Raw genomic sequence first — 10338 nt, 5'->3', positions numbered from 1 at the left:
TTAGGCCATTTCTGCCCCCGGGGGGGGGGGGGTGTAGAAACCACTAGACGCCCGGGAATTTTTTCTTTTATTTATGTTTATGTATAAGGGGAGAAAAAAAATGTAATGCCTTTTCGGGTGGCAGATTGGCCTATTATAATTAGACTGATCTGCCACAAAAGGGGGGGGGGGGGGGGGTTGGAGAGTGCAGAAAACTTTTTTTTTTTTAATATGGAGGGCACATTACTGTTGGCCTATTTTGGGAAGGCCCAAGGGGGGCAGAAAGCCCACCAGAGAAGATTTTTTTCTCCAAAATAAGAGGGTGGGGTTATTCCCCTAAACCCACCCCAAATAAATGGGGCCAAAGTTGTTCTACCCTCCTAGTGGGCAGATGGGGCAATTACCCCCGATCCACACCACGGAGGGGCAGAAAGTCTACTAGATGCCAGGGAATAAAAAAAAAAATAGGGGAGTGGTGGCTACCAACCAATATGGGCCTGGTCGTGTCCCCACCCCCAATTGAAGGGGTAACAGTCTTTCAGCTCTCCCCCCGCACACTAAAACATCTTATCCCACGGCAAGCAAGAGGACATTTGATTATTTTGGGTTTTGGTTTTACATTTGGGCCATGAGAGCTTGGCTAACTCTCAAAATTGTCCCACTTGGAACGGTGAGGGCTGCACTTTTTGGACTGTGGGACGCTGCCATGTAGAAAGATCCACAAGACCTAGACACATCTGAAAACTAAACATCTGGGTGATTCCAGGGTGGTGTGCTTCACATGCACCCTGCACCATTTTCTTCCCCACAATGCCCTGCAAACCTCCAACTTTGCTAGAAGTCACACATTTTTTCCACATTTTTGTGATGGAACCTTCCGGAATCTGCAGGAATCTACAAAATTCCTACCACTCAGCATTGTCTCATCTATACCGATAAACATTCTGCTGCACTTGTCAGCCTAAAAATGTTTTTTTTTTTCAAACTGCCCTTTTGAACCCGCTTTGGTTCCCCCTCAATTTTGACATGTTTTTGGCTCATCCTTGTCACAGGCACTTGGGCCACCTACACAAGTGAGGTATCATTTTTACCGGGAGACTGAGGGAAACGTTGGGTGGTAGGAACATTGTCCCAGTGCGGTGATCCCACACCGAAACGTGGGAAAATATGATTTTTTTTTCAGCTAAATTTGAGGTTTGCTGAGGATTCTGGGTAAGAAAACATTGGGGGATTACAGGTTTGTTAGGCTTCCCTAGGTGCCGGCTAAGCTAGAAGCCAAAATCCACAGCTTGGCACTTTGCAAAAAACAACTCTGTTTTCTTTGGGAAAGTGTGATGTGTCCATGTTGTTTTTGGGGCATTTCCTTTCACGGGTGCTAGACATACCCACATAACTGAGGAACCATTTTTATCGGGAGACTTGTGGGAACGCTGGGTGGAAGGAAATTTATGGCTCTTCTCAGATTCCAGAACTTCCTGTCACCGAAATGTAAGGAAAAATTATTTTTTGGGCTACATTTTGAGGTTTGCAAAGGATTCTGGGTAACAGAACCTGGTGAGACCCCACAAGTCACCCCATCTTGGATTCCCCTAGGTGTCTAGTTTTCAAAAATGGTTTGTTAGGTTTCCCTAGGTGCCGGTTGAGCTAGAGGCCAAAATTTACAGCTAGGCACTTTGCAAAAAACAAATCAGATTTCAATGTAAAAATGTGATGTGTCCATGCTGCGTTTCCTGTCGCAAACATTAGGCCTACCCACGCAAGTGGGGTACCATTTTTATCGGGAGACTTGAGGGAACACAGAATAGCAAAACAAGTGTTATCATCCCTTGTCTTTCTCTACATTTTTTCCTTCCAAATGTAAGACAGTGTGTAAAAAAAAAGTAATCTATTTGAGAAATGCCTTGTAATTCACATGGTAGTATGGGCACCCCGGAATTCAGAGAAGTGCAAATAACCACTGCTTCTCGACACCTTATCTTGTGCCCATTTTGGAAATACAAAGGTTTTCTTGATACCTATTTTTCACTCTTTATATTTCAGTAAATTAATTGCTGTATACCCGGTATAGAATGAAAACCTATTGCAAGGTGCAGCTCATTTATTGACTCTGGGAACCTAGGTTTCTTGATGAACCTACAAGCCCTGTATATCCCCGCAACCAGGAGAGTCCAGCAGACATAACAGTATATTGCTTTCAAAAATATGGCATTGCAGGAAAAGGTTACAGAGTAAAACATTGAGGAAAATGGATGTTTTTTTCACCTCAATTTCAAAAAACAATTATTTCAGCTTTTATTTTCTGTAGGAAAACCTTGTAGGAGCTACACAAATTATCCCTTGCTGAATTCAGAATTTTGTCTACTTTTCAGAAATGTTTAGCTGTCTGGGATCCAGCATTGGTTTCACATCCATTTCTGTCACTAACTGGAAGGAGGCTGAAAGCACAAAAAATAGTAAAAATGGAGTATGTCCCAGTAAAATGCCAAAATTGTGTTGAAAAGTGGGGTTTTCTGATTAATGTCTGCCTGTTCCTGAAAGCTTAGCACCGCAAACCCTTTGTAGATGCCATTTTCAGGGGGCAACAACCACAATCCTTCTTCTGCAGCCCTTTTTCCCCTTTGTTTTAAAAAAACGAAATTGTCGTTGTATTTTGGCTAATTTCTTGGTCTCCTTCAGGGGGACCCACAAAGTCTGGGTACCACTAGAATCTTTAGGATGTTCGAAAAAATGACGCACATTTGTGGACAAAAAGTTATGAGGGTCAAAGCGCGAACTGCCCCAAATGGCCAAATAAAAAGCCTTGCATCTAAGGGGAAAAGGCCTGGTAGCGAAGGGGTTAAAGGCCTTCACTATCATTAGCGCAACAGGTACTATGGCCAAGAGTTTTAGTGACCAGTGTAACCTGATTAAGTCAAATTTAATATGGAAAAAGTAGAGTGGGGACCAATTGTTTTTGCTAGCATTACAGCCCAGGTCACCCTTGCTGCTTATTTTTTTTCATTAACACAAAAGAGCAGAAAGTATCATTGGTGCTGCAGGTACAGTCGCACTGGGGCCCCATGGTACCCCACCATTTTATTTACTAACCGTCATTGCTTGTATTAGGGCCCAGTGCACACTACCTATGGGTTGGGTGGACTAGACTAGATGGGAGTGGATTGCTCTAGAGGGGGTTGGATTGGACTAGGGTATGGTGGATGGGACTGGAGTATGGTGGATGGGACTGGAGTGGGTTGGGGGACTGGACCGGCTGGACTGAATGGATTGAGTGGGATGGACTGAACTGGGGTGGGCTGGAGTAGAGTGAGGTGGATTGGAGTGGGGTGGACTGGACTGAAATGGGGCAGGAGATTAAAGTGAGGGAGGGTTGGGATGGGGTGGCATGAATTGGAATGGGGTGAAGTGGATTGGAGAGGACTGGATTGGAGTGGACTGATGTGGACTGATGTGAGGTGGATTGGAGTTGATCAGACTTGGGCAGGGTGAACTGGATTTGGATGGTGTGGATTGGATTGAGCTGTAATTTTTGGAGTGGTGTGGATTGGATGAGTGGGGTGGATTATGATGAACTGGAGTAGAGAGGATTATGATGAACAGGAGTGGAGAGTGGTGGATTAAAACAGTGATGCAGACCGTTTTTGACTGGAGTGGGGCAGATTGTTTTGGAGTGGACAGATTGTTTCGGATTAGAGTGGGCAGATTGTTTTTGAGTGGGGTAGACTGGAGAGTGGCAGATTGTTTTGGACTGGAGTGGGCCAGATTTCTTTGGATTGGAGCAGATTGTTTTGGAATGGAGTTGGGCAGATTGTGTTTGGTTGGAGCAGGTTGTTTTGGACTGGAACAGATTGTTTTGGATTTGAGTAGGGCACATTGTTTTGGTTTGGAGAGAAGCCGATTGGAGTAGGACAAATTGGTTTGAATTTGAGTGAGGCAGATTGTTTTGGATTGGAGCAAACTGGATTTGTTTTGGTTTGGAGTGGGGCACATTGTTTTTGACTGGAGTGAAACAGACTGGAGTGGGGCAGATGGTTTTGGATTGGAGTGGGGCTGGTTGTTTCGGACTGGAATGGGTAACATTTGAATGGGGTGGGTTGGAAGGACTGGAGTGGATTAGAACTGGGGTGAGTGGTTTGGATTGGAATAGGGTGGACTGGATTGGACTGATGTGGAGTGGACTGTTGCTGAGTGGGGTGGATTGGGGTGTACTGCACAATTATGTGTTAAAACATAGATTTGGAATTTACACATAACAAAGAAATAATGTTGCTGTGCAATATTTAGAACAAGGTAATCGTCATTATTTGAGAACAGTGCCCATGAGCAAAAACAAAATATGAGTGCGAAGTGAGAAACGAAGACTTGGCAAGAAAGTGAACTCTAGAAAAGAAAACTATGCAATTTTGTTTGTCCTGCTGGGCACGTTTTTGCCACTCACATGCCTTCTGTTTGCAGAGCTCTAGAAAGTTAAAAAGGAGCACCTTGATCACTTTAGGAGCAGCGGATGGGCAGTGGTTATGTTGAATCAATCAATGCTTGGTGTCCCTGTTCCACAGAGAGGAACGGTAATGATGCCAGGCTGGCAGTGACAAATTACAAGGCTGTAAAGACGACTGCTGCCATGCAAGCCAACAAATGGTAAGCAACGGGCAGGCAACGGGCAGGCTCCAAGCCATTTTTAGTTACAAGTGTCTTGCAAGCAAGACACATGCGCTAGCGCATGCTATTGCAGACTTGACTGTAAAAAGTAGCGCCCACACCACAGGCAGTGGAAGGATATATTACTTTGGTTGTGCTAAAATGGAGGGTCAAACACAACAAGGGGGAGTGAAGGCTCCAAGCATTAAGCAAAGGAGCAGCAAGAAAATGAGTGTAATGATGAAGCCAACAAATGGTAACCAATGGGCAGACTCAAAACACACTGTAAGATTAAGAAAAGTCTTGCAAACAACAACGCTTGTGCCGGCTCAGATAAAACCTAAAACAATTGTTGCCCTCCTTATATCCCTATATGGAACCCCCCATTCCTTCCCTCTCTCAATCGCTCCCCTAAATGACTGTCTTATTTACTTTGTTTACAATTTTTCTGGTATAAGGTTTTTAGCTTTATTCTTCCATACTACAAAATTAAAATAAAATGTTAAAAAAATAAAGGAATGCCTGCATCATCGGGATTACTGAGGGAGTATTAGTTTTGAGAAACTAGTGAACGACTGACCAAAGAAGAGGTAGGGCCTGCAGGAGCAGCAGATCACATGCACTGCGTACTCAATGTAGCAAGGGGAAATAACTTAAAAAAATGTCACAATGCACATCAGAACGAGTGGGGATAGCTGTAATCAGCAACCAATATCTGCCCCCACAATGCCTTTAATTGTTCCTCATGAACCACTTCCATTTTGTGAATGGTTACTGAATGACTAGGGAAGTTTGATACCACTCAGTGATTTGCAACTGTATGAGCTTTAGGTCTTAAGAAATATCCTTGCAGTTCGGAAAAGATGGGGAATGCCCCTTTTCTTTGCTACTCCATTTACTTTATGATTGACAAGTGCAACAACGTTTGCCATGCAAGTCACATTAACAGCCACTCACCATTGTTCTTCAGTAACATACATTTTCATTTTTGGCCCTCACAAAAAAGGTGTCACTTTTCTCTGCACTTGCTTCGTAAGTGAACATATGGGCCCAAATTCTGTATTGCACTCAAGAAGTCCCTGAAGTCTTAAAAAGGCAGGGAAGGAACATAAACAGAAATAATGTAGCTCTATAAAAGCAACTATTTTAATGGTAGTCACTCACAAAAGACTCTCTAGAGTCACTTTCTCAGTTGTCTAGTTTCAGAAATGTCCGCTCCCTTAACAGGAGATGCCATGTTCCCCCTCATGATCAAAGAACATATTCGAAATATTGGGTCTATGAGAAGGTTCCAATACTTGAGAACTAATGTTACAGGCAACACGTTTTTCCTACTCTAGTATGTTTTCTCATGTTTTTATTAATACCGTCACCACTAATGGAAAGGTTCAAAGCTCTCCCTGCAGGTTAAAAAAAAAAAAAAAAAAAAAAAAAAAAAAAGAGATTGCTAATGAACATACCCATTTTAGAGAACAGCCATTACAGTAACATTTTCTTCCACAGTATATTACTTATATATCTAAAAATGATACCACTAAGGATGCATGTAGTTAAACTATGCAATCATGTGCACCCTTTATTACATTTGGTCTTTTCTAAATCCTTATTTAAACATTAACATTTTATTTTAGGTGTATGTAAGTTTTAATATGTGGTGGGCCTTTTTTATTCAGTGGTGTGGTTTATAGGAAATATGTTTATTTTATGATCACAGTGATTATGGTCAACAAACTTTGCATAAATGATAAAAACTACTTCTGACAGGGTAACTCGCTATCCCGCAGATGGTGGGTAAAATACAACTAAAAGTTATGATCTTGAAGGGGATCTCAATTCTGGGGGACAAGAGCCACTGGTAAGTAAATGTTGTTCTCCAAAAATAGATTTTCTTACATATAAAACTTTTAGAATTATTTTCCGGTCGTATGCTAAAAGATATGTTCAAAGTGGAACCAATCAATTGTGTATTGCAAGTGCACCTACATAAGCTTACTGAAAACGAAAGTCTCAGGTACCAGCAGATTCGCCTTTGGGTGCTCTAACCGAGGGTGAAAGGAGCAGCCTTATGACATATTATTATACTATTAGAGAAGTTACTCACGTCGTATCAAGAGATGGATGTCGGATATATAGATTTCTCAGCTTTCCCCAAAACATGGACTCCTGGGGCTATATGATCAAGGGGGAGACTTATCTGCAACTTAGAGCACTGGGAGATAGGTAGAAAGTCTTGTAGCGACAATTTTTAAACACAGTATGTTTGTGCAAACATAGGGAGCCTGCATTGAAGATTATGACTGGGTGCTACCAGACACCCTAAAAGCTCTCAAAAATATTTCCAAATGTCAATGATGGGTGCTCGAGGGGTTGTGGCAATAGAGAGACAACCCTTCTTACGAGAGGGGCTTAACCTCAGAAACATATGCATTGAAAAGAAGTATTAGCTTCCATAAAAATAAAATCATATACCTGGAACCGGCGGAACAGGCATTTAAAGTGCTGGGCTTGGTCCCCAGAATGGTGGAAGATCCACAAGGTTGGACGGGAGGATGGTTTGTCAGCTCCAACTGGTGGCATAACTTATCTTGGCTAGATGGTGCAAGAGATAAAATGGCCTGACATGGCATGCCGGATGCCGGACAATAAGGGAGACAATAGAGGTGGAAAGACTATCATTTAATACCAATAAGGAAAAAGATATTTATGCAAGACCTTGGCACACAGTTTTTGACTCCATGCGTACAGACAGAAATCAGTAACCTGCCCGCCAAAGCGGAGGGCTCTAAGATGATTTGATTAGATGGGGAGTTTCAGAATGAAGGGAGGGAAACACTACAATTGGAAAAACACTGTAAATGTGAAGCACAACCCTGGATTATATAATATGCTCTTGGGGTGGAAGGAAGAGATGTTCAGTTGATTTGTCTTTGTTTACTTGTAAAACTGAAACACTGAAAGAGAAGGTATACTGTCAAGGACACCGAGCAGAGCACCCCTCAGAATCAAGAAATATCTGCCAATGGAAGAAGTGTTCTGATGCAGAGGAGCAGGCAAAGGAAGACATACACCAGGCAAGAACCAGCGCATATAGGATAAAGCACAGGAACAGATTAGAGAAGGCAGGGAACGCTGATGAGAAGAAACAGGGAACAGAACCAATCATTAACAAACACACTGGATTACCACAAGGACTGTACACAGGAAAGACTCAGAACTTCCCATAACATTAGAGAACATCAATGTCTCTGTACAGATTACTCTTACAGATAGTCACCCTGCACACCTCATAGAAAATGGGCAGCAGAAGCAATTCTATTTCTGAACCCTAAGGCAGACACAAGGATTGTACTTACATGTAAAAGACAAGCCCCTGTGGGTCCAGTTGGAGTCACAGTGGAGATTTCTAAGCAAATTGGAATGTCATACTGTAACAGTTAAGGCACATAGGTCTACATGTAAATCAAGACAAAGACTGGAGCAGGATGCGCCTCCCGAAAACCAGAACCCAACCCCTGAACAAAAGGAATAAACAAACACAGGCGAGAACAAAATAGCATACTTACCAGTCACAAGAGTCCAACAGGAGTATACAGAGTAAGCACTACAAAGGAACCGAAAGAGCTGTAGCAAATAGTTTGAAGCAGGGCTTCAATGGAAAAAGGGAGACTAAACAGGCAAGTCAAGCACAAGGATTCTAGGAAAGGTAACAAGCAAGAGACAGGAACTTCAAGTGAACTACAGACTGTAAGAGAAACACTGAAAAAGGGAACATTAACAAGGTGCAAAATCTAGGAGACTAGAGAGAAAATACAAGAGCTATAGCAAAGGAATAAGCAAAGGGAATTAATGGCAGAAACAAAAGGAACAATTAGAATGGGAGATGCCCAGGGGCTGCACCTGACTGTAGGAAAAACAGGAAGATAAGTTAGTAAAGCAAAAGCAGTGCAGGGTGAAAGAAATCGGCAGAAAACTGCACAGGAACACAAAAAAGGCTCTGGCAGAAGCAAGGCAGGAGCTGGATAACAAGAGGTCTGGTACACAGCAGTTAAAAATCCAATGCTCAAAAAAGAGGCTCAGGCAATGGGCAGCTTATTAGCAGTTCCAGGTAGCAGCACCCCCATGACGGATTCACAGGACTGGGCAGCACAAAGACTAGTCACAGGTGAATACAATTCCCATCTCTCACAGGTCTTTGATGAGAGAATCCAGTGCAAGACTACTCCCACTGAAAGCATTGCATAGTGGATGCGGGTCTTAGTGTACAGGGCTCGACAAATCTATTCAACCACTTGTTATGGCGAGTCATATTTGATCAGGTTGATCTATTTTTAGGACTTACTCACCCCTTCTGGTGAGTTGGCAAAGAACAGGTGTTCTGTTCAGTCAGGAAGTGGAGGGGTAATAAAAGAGGCCTTAAATCGTGTTCTTGTATGTCACATTTGCTCTTTGTTCACAGAGGTCAAAGTCAGTTTGTCTTACAATTAATTTTCCTTCTGACTGCAGAGTTCCAGGATTTTGTAAGGTGTACTGTCTGACCTGCTGTTTACAGTGTGAAATAAAAGGCTACAGGGTGTCAGGTTTTTCCTAACACACAATATTTAAATCACTAAGTCAACTGTACAAACATTTAAAAAAATATATCAGTAGTTGTGAAAGGCCATTTTTTTGTATTTGAGTGTGATGAAAAAATATTTTAATAGAATGAAAACAAATCAGAATTCTTTACATGTTGATGTGCAAAGGATATTTTTTCTGAAAACCAATTTTCACAGATTGTGAATACACTATGTAGTTTTATCAGTAAAGCTGCAAGTTAGTGGAAAGGTTTTTGGAAAATTACTGTATGGCGATGACAGTATGCTACCACATCAGAGTTTAGTAATATCATTTTTTAAGTGAGTATTTAAACAGACTGAAAAACATTCCTGCCCTGATGGTAATGTTATTAGTAAACTAAAAGCAAGCATGGGTCATGTGTCACCTATATGTGGGCTAGATACTTGTGATACATGCAGCAAACTTCAATTTACTTAATCAGACAAGAGTTTTTTGTACCTCAGCAATGCTGAGCTCACATATTTGAAGATGCAATCATATGTGAGAATGAACAAAAAGGTGATTGTAAACTATTTGCTTAGGATCACACAAGTTGAGACCCATTTATGGGCCAAGTACATTACAGTTAGGTTGAGTAGATTATTCACGTTACTCGACCTTCCGGTCTAGTAAAACTTTTCTGATTTTTTTAGGCCTGGTGAATACTTGAAAGTGTATTATGGAGCCTGTAGTCCATGGAAACACATTCAAGTTTTCCAATGTATCCAAAATTGAAAGGGGGAGCAGACAGAAGTTGTACATGGACTTTAGATTAGTTGTAGTGTTGACTTCCAGGCCAAAGTTTATTCATGTACAGCTTCCCCCAGAGGTGTAATGATGGAATTGTAACATATAACTTACATATACTTCTAACAGATTAATGTAGATTTGCTACTAATGAACAACGCATGGCGTATTCTGAATGAATGCCAATAAAACGATTCTTAACATGATACATCTTCAAGGGCTTTAGGTACTACTGGAATCTCCCACACAGCTGAAATGTGTCTTAAGGTTATGAATATTGCTACCCATGCTGAAGTACTAATGTCACAGATAGAAATCCTTTCCAGAACCTCTTCATCTGCCCACAAACCGAACAAGCCATCTTCTTCTTGAGCGCAATCA

The sequence above is a fragment of the Pleurodeles waltl genome, chromosome 9, assembly GCF_031143425.1.
Source record: "Pleurodeles waltl isolate 20211129_DDA chromosome 9, aPleWal1.hap1.20221129, whole genome shotgun sequence".
NCBI classification, from domain to species: domain Eukaryota; kingdom Metazoa; phylum Chordata; class Amphibia; order Caudata; family Salamandridae; genus Pleurodeles; species Pleurodeles waltl.
Note: the sequence above shows the minus strand (reverse complement) of the source record.